Genomic DNA, 16119 nt, shown 5'->3' on the forward strand with positions numbered 1-16119 from the left:
TTAACTTTCAATCTATGAATTCCTTTTTTAGTTAAACGTTTCTTGTATGCAACATAGTTTTGGATATTGCTTCTTAATGCATTCTGCCAGTCTGCTTCTTCTGATTGGTGAATTGCACATCAGAGAGTACAGGTGATGCTTTCAAATTATTCCCCCTCATTGTCCCCTTGGTTTACGTTTGGTGAGCTGAATATCTCATGCTGTATCTTGTTTAAGTATCCTCTCACTTTTAACTTTTTAAAAAAATGTTAAAATCTGAGTTAATGCTTGCAAATTGCCTATGATGAGTAGCTTTATTGTTAGTATTACAACCACTGGGAAATGACTACTTGGTGGTATTTTTTCTGATATAGCTGGCTTTTTGGTTTTTGAGTCTGTTGCAAGATCTTATCTATTCTATTTTTTGCTAATAACAAGTCGTTGCTTACTTGGCCCAGCCCCTGGTTCTCTGGTACTGGGCTATAGTATTTTTTAAGATCCTTAGGTAATCTCAGTCTTGGTTTACCAGGAAGAACAACTGGATAGAATAATTATGTCACTTTGGCTAAAGATTGTTTTGAATACGTTTGTATAAACTTTTTCTGTGTCTCTAAACCATTTTTACTATCCTGAGTACATAGTATTTATAAGTTTACTAAAGCAATCATTAACACTGGTGTGTCTAACAAAATAGCAGCTGCCAATCAAGAGCGATTTAGCAGAAGTATTTACAATGGCTGTTCCTCAAGGGTATTTACTAATGTCAGAAAAACATAAAAGAAGGAGAATTGATACTCAACATGAAAATGTGTTATATGAAATTCTATTTTATATAAAAAAGGAGCATCTAGATGAGATATTTTGAAAAATAATGTTCTATTGATGTCTGTAAGATTGGATGTATTTTATATTTAAGTTATAAAAAGCTAGGATTATTTTTCCCAGAGACAAAAGTGTAAAGAAGAATATGGAATACTTGAACTCAGTAATTGCCAATTCAGATTCAGTGTTATGGGAAGAGCAAAGGGATTCCTAGGTAGACTGGCAGCAAATGCAAGCAATCCAGGTTATCATGAATAGAGAAAACTAGGGGAAAAAAAAGGAAAGAAAAGGAAAAGAAAGGAAAAGAAAATCTCACATCAGAGATGTTAAAACTTTGTAAAATAAAAGCAGAATTTCTGAAGCAAGAGCCACAGAAAGACAACAGCTTGATTATGGTGAAATTGTCTAGAAATATAATTCTTACCTATAGACATCAAAAGAAAGTAAATCTGGAATCTGAGAAAATACTAGTCTTTCCTTTTAAAAATATCCTTTTTAGCTGCATCTTCTAGACAGGAGTAGCGCTGTATATTTACATTAGAGATGAAAAAGGCAAGAAAATGTGAATTTCATCTGTCCAGGCTTCTTCTAAGGACACTTAATCTCATTCATACAGTAAAAGCTCCCTGACTATGACTCTTGATAGTACTGTACTGAGGATTAAATTTTTTTTTTGTCTTTTTCCTTTTTATTGGTACCAGGGATTGAACTCACGACTGCCTGCTTGCAAGGCACGTGCTTATGCCGCTGAGCTAAATCCCCAGCCCTGAGGATTAAATATTGACATGACTTTTAGAGAGGAAAAAAACTATGAAAGAATAAAACATATTATTATCACTATGTTCAAAACTTCCCTGATGATTTCAGTCAAACAACACCAAAATAACCCTAACATCCTTGTGCTGCTGATTTGAGCGGGGAACCTGAGCTACCCTATAATAATTCTCCCTGAAAGAGTTTTGGTCCAGGACGCTGTAGCTGGTAAAGCCTCAGGCGGAACCAAGGAGCTCCATCTCCACCAGCCTTAGGAATTTACCTGTGACTCTATCTTCCTCACGCTTAGGAATTTGTCTCTGGTGCCAAAAAAATACCAATGGGCTACCTGTGCATCCCTATTGCCCCTCAGGTACCACCACCAACCTAAGCTACATGTATGCCCCCACTCCACATGTTCCACGGAGAGATTGCTGACCCCGGGGGGAGATGCCATGCCCCAGGGTGTCGGGGGGGGGTGTGTCTCTCCCTGCATTCTTAAAATAAAGGTCATCTATATTTCATACTTCTTATCTTTTCAGCCACTGGTCCCCACAATTCTATCATATGGTTACCTGACTGGGAACCCAGACGAGAGGGGGTCCTCCCAGTTTGAGTTCCCTGCCATTCAGGATCAGGACCAGACTACATCCTGCATTAATTCCTCACTTCTACACTCAGGAGCTGTAAACTTGTCACTGCTGGTTCGCAAACAACGCCGACCAATTTACCACAGGTGAGCAACCCCCGGAGATTGCTGCTGGGCCAGGCCCCAGGTGGATTTTCTTCCCCTTTCCTGGGTTCGCATAATGCTCTCACATCCTTAGATAGCCAAGGCAGAGTTCTTCTGGGCCAACCTGTGTCCACACTGGGAGACTCTCACGTCCTTCACAGCTTTTTACGTTCTCATAGGCAGAGCCGTTACTAACTCCACGGAAAAAATCCACTCGTATATATATTGGTGATGGCCAATTATTAGAGCTTTGGAACCAAAATACCAAGTAGTCTAAACAAGTAAAAAGTGATGACTTAAACTTAGTAGCCCACGGTCCATTGCCTCATCTGGTTATAACTCCGTGGGCCAGACCCCACACCAGATTTTATCTTGGGGACCACTTCCTGTCTCCCCCCCCAAAAAAACCATACATATCTATAGCTTATCGCACTGACGACAAGTTTACAAAACTATCTTTAAGCCTTTGTTTTGAGAATGTGTGTCCTTTCCTGCCAGCGTCCCCTTTGTCTCCTCACTGCTTTCCCTTTCCCACCGCAGGCTGACTCATTCCCCGCTGAGATGGGGGAGGTGAGCCCAAAGAGTGTTGAAAGATACGCACGGGCTGCTTCAAGCTTTCACGCCACATCCCAACTCCTCACAGTATCTCGGCTCTCATGCCACGCTCCCAGGTCCACGTGGGGTCGGCTCTAATGCTGTTCCCTAATCCGCGCACCCCGCGAGCAGTTCCGGCTCCACATGGTGGCTCAGCCATGTCTCCGTGAGCAGCCCTGCGCAGGGTCCCAGTATGTAAGGTCCCAGCTCCACACCGCCTCCCAGGCCCCCCCTCCCCCCCAACACCCCCCACCCTGTGTGCCACGCGTCTGCTGCCACCACTCCTCCCCCGCCTTGAGCATATTTCCGGGGCAGTTCCAGCCTGCCCTGCCGTGCTATGTCCCGATGCTCTTCTTCACTCTGCCTGTCCCGCCCTCATGCTGGGTGTGCTATGCCTGTGCGCTGGACCACAAACACAGATAAACAGCGGCTCGGCGGCTCGACTCAGAAATGCTATTTTTTACATTCTCAAACTATTTAATCAAGGTTAAATAAGCTGACAATAGACAAGACTTTGGCTGATAAACAGGGAAGTAGCCACCTGGTAATTTTAACAGCCTTGTTTATCAATTAAAGCCTTCAGAAATCTCCTAAATGTTTAACAACCAAAATTAAGAGGTAATTATAAATTCCTTTTGCTGTAAACCACCAGTAATGTTCTATGTTAAGCTTACTGCCTATATTATACTGTATTTTCACTGATCTCCTAAATGTTTAACAACTAAAATTAATTAAACAGGCCATCCTCCAAAAATCAGATGGCATTACACATTTTAACAACATAAAAAGATATATATATATATATATATATATATATATATATATATATATGAGATAAATGACATGTCAGTTCCTAAAATTCCCTGGACCTGTCATTAATAATATCCTGTTGATTATATTTGATTCCTGCATACTTACTTAATTCTATAGTTATCTTCTACTCTACACCAAATCCCAAACAAAAAGGCAAAACTTGACCTTCAAACTCCACAGAGACCTACTTAATATGGCTTTTCATATTTTCAACAACAGAGATAACAGTGACACTTGGAGTTCTGAGACAGGCAAACCGACACAAGGTGGAGCTGCCTGGACCCCCCACCCATGGACCATGCCTCAAATGCAGCAGAAGACATTGGGCAAGAGAGTGCCCCATCCTGCCGTTGCTTTGGTATCTTACCCCAGGGCTACTGGACTGTCCTCGCCACCAGAGAGTGGGTAAGCCATCCTAACTTCCAGCCCTCACAGGAAATGCCAACACTGCCAGATTCATCACTGACAGATCTGCTTAAATTTCCTGCCGAAGACTGATGGGGCTCAGGGCCAACAACAGCCCCCTTTAAGGTGTTCGTCTCGGAGTCCAAGTCCCACTAAAAGTCTCAGGTAAGACATTCTCTATATTTGTGGACATAGAGGCCATATATACAGAGTTCTTCTTGAGTTTTCAGGCCGTTATATTAAGTCCTCAATCTCTAGGAGATATTGAAGGTCAACCTATGCCATTTACAAACAGGGCCTATTTCGTGCAGGTTCCAGACTGCTTCTTCCCAATCCACCCAGTGGTGCCAAATCTTCCCTCTACCACTCACTCTACAGTCCTAAATCTTAAAAATGCTTTTTATTCCCTTGTGTTTATAACTGACCCAGACACTGAGGCCTCAACAGCTTACACCTGTTATCGCTATTAAACCTCTCCTCAGTGATACAGACCACCTCCTTCCTTTCTTATTCACCAATTTCTCAGACAACTCTGGTCAAGCCTGACAGATACATTTTGTCTTCTCACTTTGTTTATACTTTTTAAGGATACATAAAAGCCTTTCACACAATCAGGGAGACTGCTGAAATACTTGCTAAAGTCCTGTTACAGCAAATCATGCCAAGGACTACAACCAGGTTACAGCAACCCATACCTGATATTCTTGGCAACCTCAACAGTGATCAAAGTTGCTAGACTGCCATCCTGGTTTCACATCACTCAGGCTAAGTGGTGCCCTTCCAGCCCTAGATCTAACCATCCTTTTGCCTACTTATCTCCATTTCACCAAGGCCTCACAACCACAACTCTCAGGCTGTGATGCTTTATTATCCAGTTTGGTTTCTAATTTCTTATTCTTTTTTACAGCAGGACTCTCAACAGTATTTCCTAAAGACTCCCACATCATGCATACCAGAGACAAGCCTTACCCTCTTAACTTTTACCCTTTCAGATGGGGGAGTAATCACCTTTCATAACTTCTCTTCCTAACCCCACATTTATTTTTCAGAATTCTACCTTACTATGCCAATGATTCTACTTCAACATGGTCCTGATATGATGACATATCAAAATCAAAGGCACCTTTCCTTTTACCTGACCTAGGTCCTTAAATATTACAGTGCCATGCCTCCTCATAGCATCTTGTCTCTTTGTTTTTCCAGTTGAACATACGTGCATTCACCAATGATAAAGTTGTCCTGGCTGAAACACCTGGCACCAGCTTCTACATGGACATCAACTGTCATCCCGTCGACTCCCCTACACCCAAGTACAGCCCCCCTTCCAGCAGGAAGCAGTAAAGAAAGAAATCTTTGCCTGTTTTCATAATAATAATCATAAGACGGGATATGAAAGAGTTTTGGCCCACACAGGATACTGTAACCCATAAAGCCTCAGGCGGAACCAAGAAGCTCCTATTTCCCCCACCGCTAGGAATTTACCTGTGATTCTATCTTCCCCACCCCTAGGAATTTGTCTTTGGAGCCAAAAGAACACCAACGGGCTACCTGTGCATTCCTAATGCCCTCAGGCACCACCCCCAACCTAAGCTACATGTATGCCCCCACTCCATGTGTTCCACGGAGAGATTGCTGACCCCGAGGGGAGATGCCGTGCCCCAGGGTGTCAGGGGGTCTCTCCCCACATTCTTAAAATAAAGGTCATTTATATTTCATTCTTCTTATCTTTTCAGCCATCGCGTCCCCCCCCCCCCCAGTTCTATCACTCTCTGGTCTGGAGTAGAGGAAAGTGCCTTGGATGGAGCAGTTGTCATTGGTGTCCTGACATGCAGCCTGACCTTGGAGAAGCCCAGGGAAGTCCTGGAGTTTCAGTCAGCATCTAACACAGTAAAAATAGCAACTATGTGTTGACCTCTTTTGTGAAGAAAATGCTATTTCCATTTTAAAAAAAATATTCAAGGGACTGCTGAGTCGCCTGCCTGTCAGACTTGGGCAGCTCAGTAAAATAAACTTAAGATCAATGCTTAGGCAACATATTTAATCAGGGCTTTGCTCAATCCAAGGAGAATTCCTTCAGGGCATTACGTCTTTATTTGAATGCCAATAGGTAATAGTAGGTAAGAAAAATAGCTCCAAAACTATCACAAGAAATATTAACTTTAATAATGTACTAATACTTGTAGATATCATGCAAGAATGCATTGCAGTGACAAACCAACTATTTTATTAAAGGATTGTCAGAATTTTTACAATGAAAAATGCACTATTAATTTCAAAGAAGAAAGTATTTTACATGTGCAACCTGTGCCATATCTAAATAATTAAAAATAATTTTGCAATTTAAAACTTTCTGGATTTCTGATGACTATTTTGAGACTACTCTTGGTAAGAATATTGCTGTGATGTGCTATAATATGCGTTAGATCTTCCTTCTGAGTGGCAATAGTTCTTGTGATTCTGGCAAGTGACTATCTTAGAGTATTCCACTGTAAGCAATTTACTTCAAATAATTCAAGCAAAATTAAAATTCAGCATTTTAAAACATGATTCCTACCTTTGGAAGGAAAGGGAAGTAAGAAGGATTGTTTTGATATTTACCCGTAACAACTCTTCACAATGAATGTATTCATTTTGTATCACACATGTACTAATAAAAACCCAAAAACTTTCTACTAAGTTTTTGTTAGTTCATCAAACAGAATGGTTTGTACTGTCATTGTTTCATTGTTCACTTTTTATGCTTGGATTTTGTGACTTGAGCAACTGCTTCTAAGATAGCAGTATGTAATTTATCAACTAATGGTTTCTTACTGTTGTTTTTGAAATTATTGTTTCTATTGTTTTTACTGTTTTGCTTTTTTTTCAAAATAAAAAAACAAACAAAAGAAAAGAAATAGCACAGATTTTAATGAATGAAGTTATGAAAAGTAATGATAAGGTGATTAATATTAGTACAGGTGAGGAAGATGATGAAGCAACTGTCTACCCCTAGAACAACCAGGAGTACGTTTTGGAAGAATGAAAAAGGGAGTTGATAAATAGTTTTCATATGTTTGCTCAAAGATATTCGTTGATCATGCAGTGAAGATGCTGAGGAGACAGCAGTGGTAATAGATCTCGAGTACAGAGAAGAAATTTTATATGCAGAATAAATAGAAAACATTATATTTCTTTAAATCTCTCAGAGTACCTGAGATTATCAACAGAGAGATGTCTTCAAAGAACAGAAATGTACAATCACTCTAGCTCTACAACACTGAACAGTTAAGAAAATAAGGCAGTCGCTGAGAAGACTGAACAGGAGCACTACTGTTGAGCAGTAAAATCAAGTCAACGTAAGCATTAGGAGTGCAGTAGAGAAGACATAGACATGATAATTACCCATTCCTGTTTCCTAATTTAACAATGTTAGCCAGTTTCTGAAAATACTGACCAGGTAGGCTAAAACTGCCTGTGTTATTCCTGACCTGGAAATCAGGATTGAGTTACAGAAATATTATTGCCAAGCCTAGTGGAGCATTCCTGTCATTTCAGCATTTAGGAGGTTGAAGGAGGAGAATTGTTGTGAGTTCAAAGCCAGTACGGGCTACACAGTGAGTTTAAGACAACATGAACTAGTGGAACTCTATTTCCAAAAAACAAAACAAAATAAAACAAAACAAAAAACAAGTAAAGAAATGCAAGTTAAAGCTACTTTGAGAAAGCATCTTACCCCAGAAAAAAAAATAGTAATTTTAAAAATATTCACTAATCATAAATGCTGGGGAAATGTGAAGGAAAAAGAACTTTTCTATATTGTTTCTGGTGAGAATATTAAATAGGCAACCATGATGGGAATCAGTGCAGACAGTCCTCAAAATACAACAAATAGAAATTTCTTCTGACCCAGCCATATCTCCTCTAGATATCTTCCTAAAGGAGTTAAAATGATCATATTATAGGTTCATATTATAACAGCATATTAGATCTTGGGAACAGCATATGTGTCCATAGATGGATAAGAAAAATGTGGTATTTATACACCATGAGTCCTTCTCTATCACAAAGAGGGATAAACTTGAGGACTTCACAGGTAAATGGTGAAACTTGAGAACATAATGTTAAGTGAGAAAAGTCAGACACCAGGCTTAAACATAGCCTGGTTTAACTTATAGCAGAAAAAAAAAAATATATATATATATTTAAGAAATAATTTAATATCGTACGCATTTGTTTCATTTATGCTACTGTTTTCTGTTAAAAGAAAGTTTTGTATTAGTATCTGTTTGTTTCTTATTTGTATGAGAGAATATTTTTTGTCCATGCTTTGTACTCTGAGCAACTATTTTCACAATAATGATACACAAAATATTAATATCATTATTCTCTTATTATTGTGTTATTCTCTTATTGCGTTCTTTTCATAAGAAGCCATTGCTGCTTTCATAAAATTAATGTAGCTTTCTACATATTTCATATCTTAGCACAAAAAACACCCCCACCCCAGTCAGTATATTTCAGTTGCCCAGGTGATAGCTCCTGTTGCAGTTCTGGTTGCTTTCATCTCACAAATGGTTGCTCACTATGATGCATATTGTAAGACCCATTGAAAGATGGTGTACTATTCTACGTCTGTACCCCTCCACTTTGCATCCCCATCTAATGCTCCCTCTTTTGGCCTTCAAGTCTGACATTTTAAGGAACAATTGCTTCCTAGTCAGTGCCAATTCAGTGTTAAATAAATCTGTCTCTGAATCCTGGATGTTGTTTCAGTGTTTTGCTTGCCACTGAAATATAAAGTAATATATTTTTATTGGGAATATATTAAAACTATAATGGCCTAAAGTGTACTAAAATAATTACACTTTCCATTTCTCACTTGGATTTAATCTATTTTTTCTAGGAAAAATTATTTTGCTAACTACATCCCAGATACAGAAAACTTCTTTTTTTTTTTTTTTTTTTTTTTTTTGTCTTTTTCATTTTTATCGGTACCAGGGATCGAACTCATGACCGCCTGCTTGCAAGGCAGGTGCTTATGCCGCTGAGCTAAATCCCCAGCCCCAAAAACTTCTTAATTTATAAGAAATCGTTTGAAGTGTCTGACTCCCAAAAAATCATAAGGGAAAGATTCAGAACCTTATTCATTTTCTAGATAAAGTCATATTTCATAACCTTTGTGTATCATTTTATCAATAGCTGTTTTGAATGCACTCTATACATAATAGCATATTAGGACTGGAAAATCAAAGAACTTTCTGGTCCCAATCTGGATACCCTAATCTACACCTCCAATGCTTGGGAGGAAATCCCAACAGCTGAGACTTTTGAAAAGGAGAGCATCTGTGCAGTAGTTTGGGAACGTGTGGGCAACCATGAATGTGAGAGACAGTTCTTGACCACTCAGTGACCCAAAACTTCAAGTCCTAAGATGAAAAGTGCCTGGTATGTGACGGGTGCTGAAGATGTATTAGCTAAATGAATGAAGGGATAGATTTTGATTATAGAAACATGCTAATTTATTTAGGGAATAAATTGCACTTAAATAATTAGACATTTTATGCTTGTCAGTCTTCTTTGCTCGTAATTCTTTGAAAGTATTAAGTGACATGTGGTTGTGGAAATTGCAATAACATGAAAACCAGGAAATGTACATCATTTCAACTTCCAAGTAACATTTCTAATGCTTAAAGTAATTGTGAACAATTAATGGCAGGAAGTGTGATTGATCATAGTGATAGATTCACAATGGTACTATTTTCCTGATAAATACAATGAAGAAAATTACTCTACATTTATAATGATGAAAAAATGATCTTTATCAACTTTTTCATACTCAAATAAATATTGACACGGCTATTAATCATTCTTGATAAAGTACTATGCTTACCAAATATGTGAACTTTGACAATTCATTTAAATTCTGGATCATATTCAATTGACCCATGCATAATAAAAAATGCAAACTAGATTATATATTTCCTAACTGATTTTGCACTATCAATATTTCATGTTTGTATTTTGAAATCAAATGAGCTTATGCTAAGAAAATTGTGTGTTTGTGTGAGTGGATATTCATGCATAGATGCATTATAGAGAGAGTACAAGAAAAATAGTCAGCCCAAAACACTAGCATGTCATCTAATCAGAGAGCAAATTTCCATTAGTATTTTCTCTTAAAAATATTTATTATTTCATCCTTCTGAAGGTTGTATGGCAGATAAGAGTTTATATTTTCATGACAAAAGAATAATCTTGGGTCTGTTCTTAAGTCTCTTATGTGGTTGTTCAGAAAATCTGAAATAAAACTGATCATCAGGCTTGAATATAAATTGTTTATCTGGGATTGATTGAGACATTGCAGTACAAGAGAGAGACAGTGTAAAATGGTAATTGGACCATGTTACGAGAAAAGAAGGGAAGGGTAGAATTTCAACACACATTGTGGAAGTTCTTTTCACAAATTATGCCTGGCGGAGGTAAATAGTCCCTGTATGTATTCTGTTAGTTCTTACAAGTCAGGAGTTGTAAATGTAATAAGAGAAAATAAATTTCCAGGACACTGTTGTGCTTGTGGTTTGTCTCAGCGCAATATATTCATTTCAGAATATGAATAGATCCTAATCTGTAAGTGTTCTCCCACTCTACTTTGGGAACCATGAGACAAAGTGGGGCTATTTTATGATCTCAATTCACATGTCTAGTAACTTTGGTTTCTACCATCAGTCTTCCATCCCTCAACCACTCTCTGAAACTTTCTGGTTCTTGTACTTACCTGCTCATCTTGTGGGTTTATTTCATCACTTTTAAGTGTAATACTGGGCATCTTTGAAATATGCAACAGATGAGTAAGGTTTTGGGGCATCCTGGACTCAGTCACTATGAATTTAAAAGGAGGAGGCACCAGGCAGAACATAGACCACAATGATGACATAGCCTCTCTGAAGGTATAGAAACTTCCCTAGGATATAGGAAAAAAATCCAAAGAAAACTTGATCCTTAGTCCTGACCTCAAAACACACACTCATTAATTTTTGTTGCAGTATACGTATGTGCCTAAGTCTACCATAGTTTGCCATCAAGTTGATCACCAGAGGAGGTTGTGACCAGGGACACACACATCTTTCCTCTTCTCAAGAGAAGAGTTTCAATTCTTCATTCATAGGACATTTCACAGAAATTTATCTTTCATTCTCTGTCTCAGTCATCATTGCAGTCTCATAGGACATTTTTGACAGTAAAAAAATAATAAATGTTAGGCAAGATGAAAAACTGAACAAAAGGCAAAATTCAAGTCTTCATCACAAGATTCTCTGATTTAACTCAATTCAGTTTGATTCTTGATCTACTAAAAGGAAATCTTTGAAATTCAAAAATACTTTTTTTGTTAATAATACGTGATTTTCAAAGTATTACTTCTCTCGAGACTCCAGAAGGTCAGCTTTTCAACTAAAATATAACTTTCATCTGGGAAGAAGTCATGCTTCCTTGGAGCAATAATTTCCCTTGGTGGGACTGTGTCTTAGTTACTTTTCTCATTACTTGGACAAAATATGCAATATTTACAAGTTAAACTAGGAAAGGTTTATTTAGCTCATAGTTTATAGAGGGTTCAAGGCAGGATGGATGGCAAATGGGTCTTGCAGAGGAGAAATAGTTCATGATGGGAAGACAGCCACAAAACAAACAAGGAACAACCACAACTCTTTCTACCTCTTACATCTTATCTGGGCTACTTAGGGTAGATAACACTCATATCCTTAATCCTGGTGCACTTGAGCCTAACTTTGCACCATGAATCAATCCCAGTGTCACACATTCTAGATTTAGTCACCTCTGAAAATCTCCACCTACACCTCAGTGAGGTTTTGGGAGGACATCAAGACACAAGTCATAACAGATACAGAGTGGGATATTAGTAGATATTGTTGGTACCATTTGCCTTGACATTGCAGCTGACAGTTTCAAAGTTGTCATTACAGATATAGGAAAGCACTCAGTTTCTTCAGAAACATTTTTCCTTCAGATATAATAAGAGATCAGAGCAAATGTAAAATTACAAATAATATCAGTTATAAACACTAAGAGATATACTTATTGTGGATCTTTCTTTTTCTGTCTTAACAATTTTTGTTATATTTGTCACAATGATTTGGAAACCAAAAATAGTGAATGATACATTTAATTGCTTTGTGTAGAGTGAGTTATGCTGTAAGTAAAAATGTTACCTTAATGCTACAAGTTAGTACATAAAATGACAATTCATATAAAATGAGGAATTCTGTTGTTTCAATTTTAAAGGAACTAGACAAATTGTTAATTGTCATCCAATGTTATATTCCAAATTCAAGCTTTCTAGAAATGCAATTTTGAGAATTATATTCCCTTCCTAGTGGTAACATCCAGAAGAATCTGGAATGCAGGAGTGTGAAGAATATAGTCCTCTTTCAGTTGCACATGCTCAGCAGCTTCTAAAATTTCCAGTAGGAGGAAATATCAAACCTGATTTCAATAATACTATTTATAGCTGCCTAGGTCAATAATTTAAACGGTGTCAAGGCATTTTTTTCATGTGTAAGATTATGTCATTAGTTTTGAGATGCATCTAGGCTATAAACTGCTTAAATGCATGAAGTGAAATGCTAAAGTGTATAAAAAATACTTTCAAATGGGATATTGGCAAGCATACAGAGAAACAGAAACCAAAATAATACTTTAATAAATTATTGATAGGAAATAGTCAAATTGATTAAAAATTCTAGGTTACTACAAATAAATTTAAAAAACACATTTGGAATTTTGAAGAATAGAAAAGTACTAATGGAAAAAGCTCAAACAGTAAAATTAAAATCATTTCAAGACTAAGGTAGAGTTAATTATTTTTTAAGGAAAAACAAATTAGATATTTAAAAGATACTCAAGATGATCCTAAATTAGAGAAAAATGGCAAATATTAAAGGATAAGAATATCAAGAAAGCTGTTTCCTGGAACCTGCCCTGAAAGGATAGATAATAAGGACAATATCCAGCTGCCATTTGCACATCTGAAAGAAAAATGGGAATATTGTATCATGAGCATGCACAGTCACTCACTTAACTATGCTAAAGAAAGACAAGGAATGCGGCAAAATGGATAGGAAGAAACTTTGGCAAAAGAAAACCCAGAATTGGATCCTTAATTACCACCTTCACTGTTTCTAGTAGAAACATGGAGAGTGTTAAGAAACATAAAAGGTTTATGCTATGCCATAAACCATGAGAAGAAGCAAAGACATTTCATAGAGCTGAAGATACAGCACCTGAGAAAGCAGGTTGCCTTAAAGATACTTTCAAAGGCAAGGAGGAAGCTAATCTATGACAAAGGCAAGCACTTTTTTTCCTTCCCAGTCCTATAAAACTCACAAAGCACTGTGCCACTGAGCTGTATCCCCAAACTTCAGGCAGGCACTTTTACGAGGAGTACAGACAGGTGTACAGAAGAGAGATTTTAATGGCTAAGATGGAGAGAAAAGCTGGCAACTTATATGTATGTACAGCACCCAAATTGGCATCATCAGAATCAGGGATATCAGAGGTGTGAGCCCAAAATTCACGAAGTGTTGTAGCTTCTTTTTTATTTTTATTTTTTACACTGGGAATTGAATTCACAACTTTGGGGTTGCCAAGCAGGCGCTTATGTTGCTGAGCTAAAAACCCCCAGCCTCTGTTACAGCTTCTTCACCTTCGCCAGATCATCAGCGACCTTTTGTTAAGTTCAGTGTAGCTTCAGTTAATATGTTGTGGGTTGTGGAATCACACATTGCATGGGTGTCCCTAAACCTGAAGTCAGTAGACAAACTCATATGCAAGTGTGGCTATGAAAAAAATCAGTAAGGAGCAAATTGACTTGAAAGATAACTCACTCTCTGTTCAATTCTTGGTAAATATGGCACCATCTGCTTGGAGGATCTGATTCATGAGATCTACTGTTGGAAAATGCTTCAATGAGGCAAGTGACTTCCTGCGGCCATTCAAATGATCTGCTCCATGAGATATGATGAAGCAAAGGGCCGTCCATTTTTTGGAAGGTAGAGATGCTGGAAATAGGATGCCCAGATCAACAGGTTTAATAGAAGAACAAAGGTATCTATCTTGGTATTTTTATGTTCTGGTCAGTTAATAATGTGTCTGCCCCTGTCCCCAAACTTAATAATCAGCTTCCTCTATCAAATTTAGAAAAAAGGTGGACTGTGCCATTAACATGAAAGACAAGCACAAACTTGGTCAACAAAAAAATTGCCCCCTACGTAGACACAAAGCATATTGATATAAAGTCCCCAAAATTTCTATCTGGTTATTAAACCAGATTTCCGAAGAAAAATTGAATTATGGACCCAATGATACTTGCTATTTATCAATAAGAAAATGAAAGAATACTTACTCCTAAGTAAAATGTGCATTTTCAATTCAAACAGAAACAATTTCCACAAGACGTTTCCTACACTTCGGTGACAAAGTTTTAGAACTGATTAAATATTTATTTACTCTTCTGCATACTATGGAATATGTAAGGACATATATGTAAGACTTAAGTGATTTAATTTTAATCAGTAAAGTTGGCACAAGATATTTATCTACTTTTTAGATATTCCAGAGTCACCAGATGATAATAAAAAATAGAAAATGGAAAATGGAAAGACTCTCCACAAAATAGCAGTAACATTGGCAAAATGTATAATTAAGTTGGATTGTTTCTTCCCAGGATGTTTTTTTTTCTTGAATTATTTGTGTTCCTAACAGCTCTCCATGGCTGGTAAGACAGATTGTCTTACCATACAGAAATGGAAACCTAGGCAACTGATTTCAGTTATTTCTCAAGAAGTTAAATATACAATACAATGTGTTAAGTATAGCATATAGAGAAAAATTAATTCATGTAAAACTAACAACTGAATTCTGCCACTCATTAAGTTAGTAGAACATATCTGTGCACATAGTACTTACATAATTTCCAGGGAAATTATTTGAATAAGCTATAAGACAAATGACATGCTTTACTGTTGTATTGTGCAAAGGTTTATTAATTGAATAAACAAATGAAGAGCCATGTATCCCAGGCCTCTATAACGAGGGGTTGCAAAATAATTAGAATTGAATTCATATTTCAGAATTGGACAGATTGACCTAAATAGGCAGAATTCAAGATATCTCAACCCAATGCATCTACTGGGCATTTCAATAGACATTTTAGAGCTTTAGGTGAACTCAGGGGAGGTTCTCCCGTTGATTCCATCCCTCGCACATCTTGTTGTAGCACCCTAACCTTAGTTCATGGTATACTTGATGAGGTGGCCTCTTCAACTAAACTGCTGTGCTTTGTCTGATATCTGGACCAGAAACTCAATACTGCACATAGGAATTGCTCTATGTTCAGCTCCCCGAAGTTGAACTGAAGTCAGTATTGACTTTAATAAAACAGAAGCGTTGGATTGGGGCTGCATGTTAACCAAATAGGACTTCCAAGGCTATCCCGCTGCTGTTCCTTCTTGCTGAGCCTGTATTGTGGTGACACGTGTAGTGTAGGGAAGATCAAACCATCCTTCCTCAAATCTAGAACCACCTAGGATCTGGAAGGACTACTCTCTCTTCCCTATCTCCTGCTTCCACCCAGAAACAGAGTAAGCTGCCCTCCTAGACCTGACTTTTACAAAAGCTTATAAACTCTATTTTGGTTCCAAATGGATTTTAGGAATGTATTCTGTAGTTACGTGAGGTATGCGAAAAGTATTTTTATTGGGATTGCAATCTGTGAAAAGACAACCCACAAATTGGGGAAAAATTTATGCCAATTGTTCTTCAGACAAAGGACTAGTATATAGAACATGTGAAGAACTTAAAAATGAGTGTGACCATTATGTATACCTAAATTGTACCAATAAACTTAATAAATCACAAATAAAAGTAGAAGATTAAAATGGTCAAGTTAGAAGTAATTGGTTCAGGAGACTATAGCCACAAAATGTTATATTTAAGACACACATAAAATCTTAAAGTCCATGTGT

At 37.5% G+C, this 16119-nt stretch overlaps 1 pseudogene; it reads left to right on the forward strand.

Moving 5' to 3' along the window:
• LOC100729271 (large ribosomal subunit protein uL30-like) overlaps positions 1-16119 on the forward strand; it is a 154955-nt pseudogene that overhangs the window by 53468 nt on the left and 85368 nt on the right.

Source organism: Cavia porcellus, unplaced genomic scaffold, assembly GCF_034190915.1.
Source record: "Cavia porcellus strain 051 isolate PalLab524CR breed Dunkin Hartley unplaced genomic scaffold, mCavPor4.1 scaffold_30, whole genome shotgun sequence".
Classification (NCBI taxonomy): domain Eukaryota; kingdom Metazoa; phylum Chordata; class Mammalia; order Rodentia; family Caviidae; genus Cavia; species Cavia porcellus.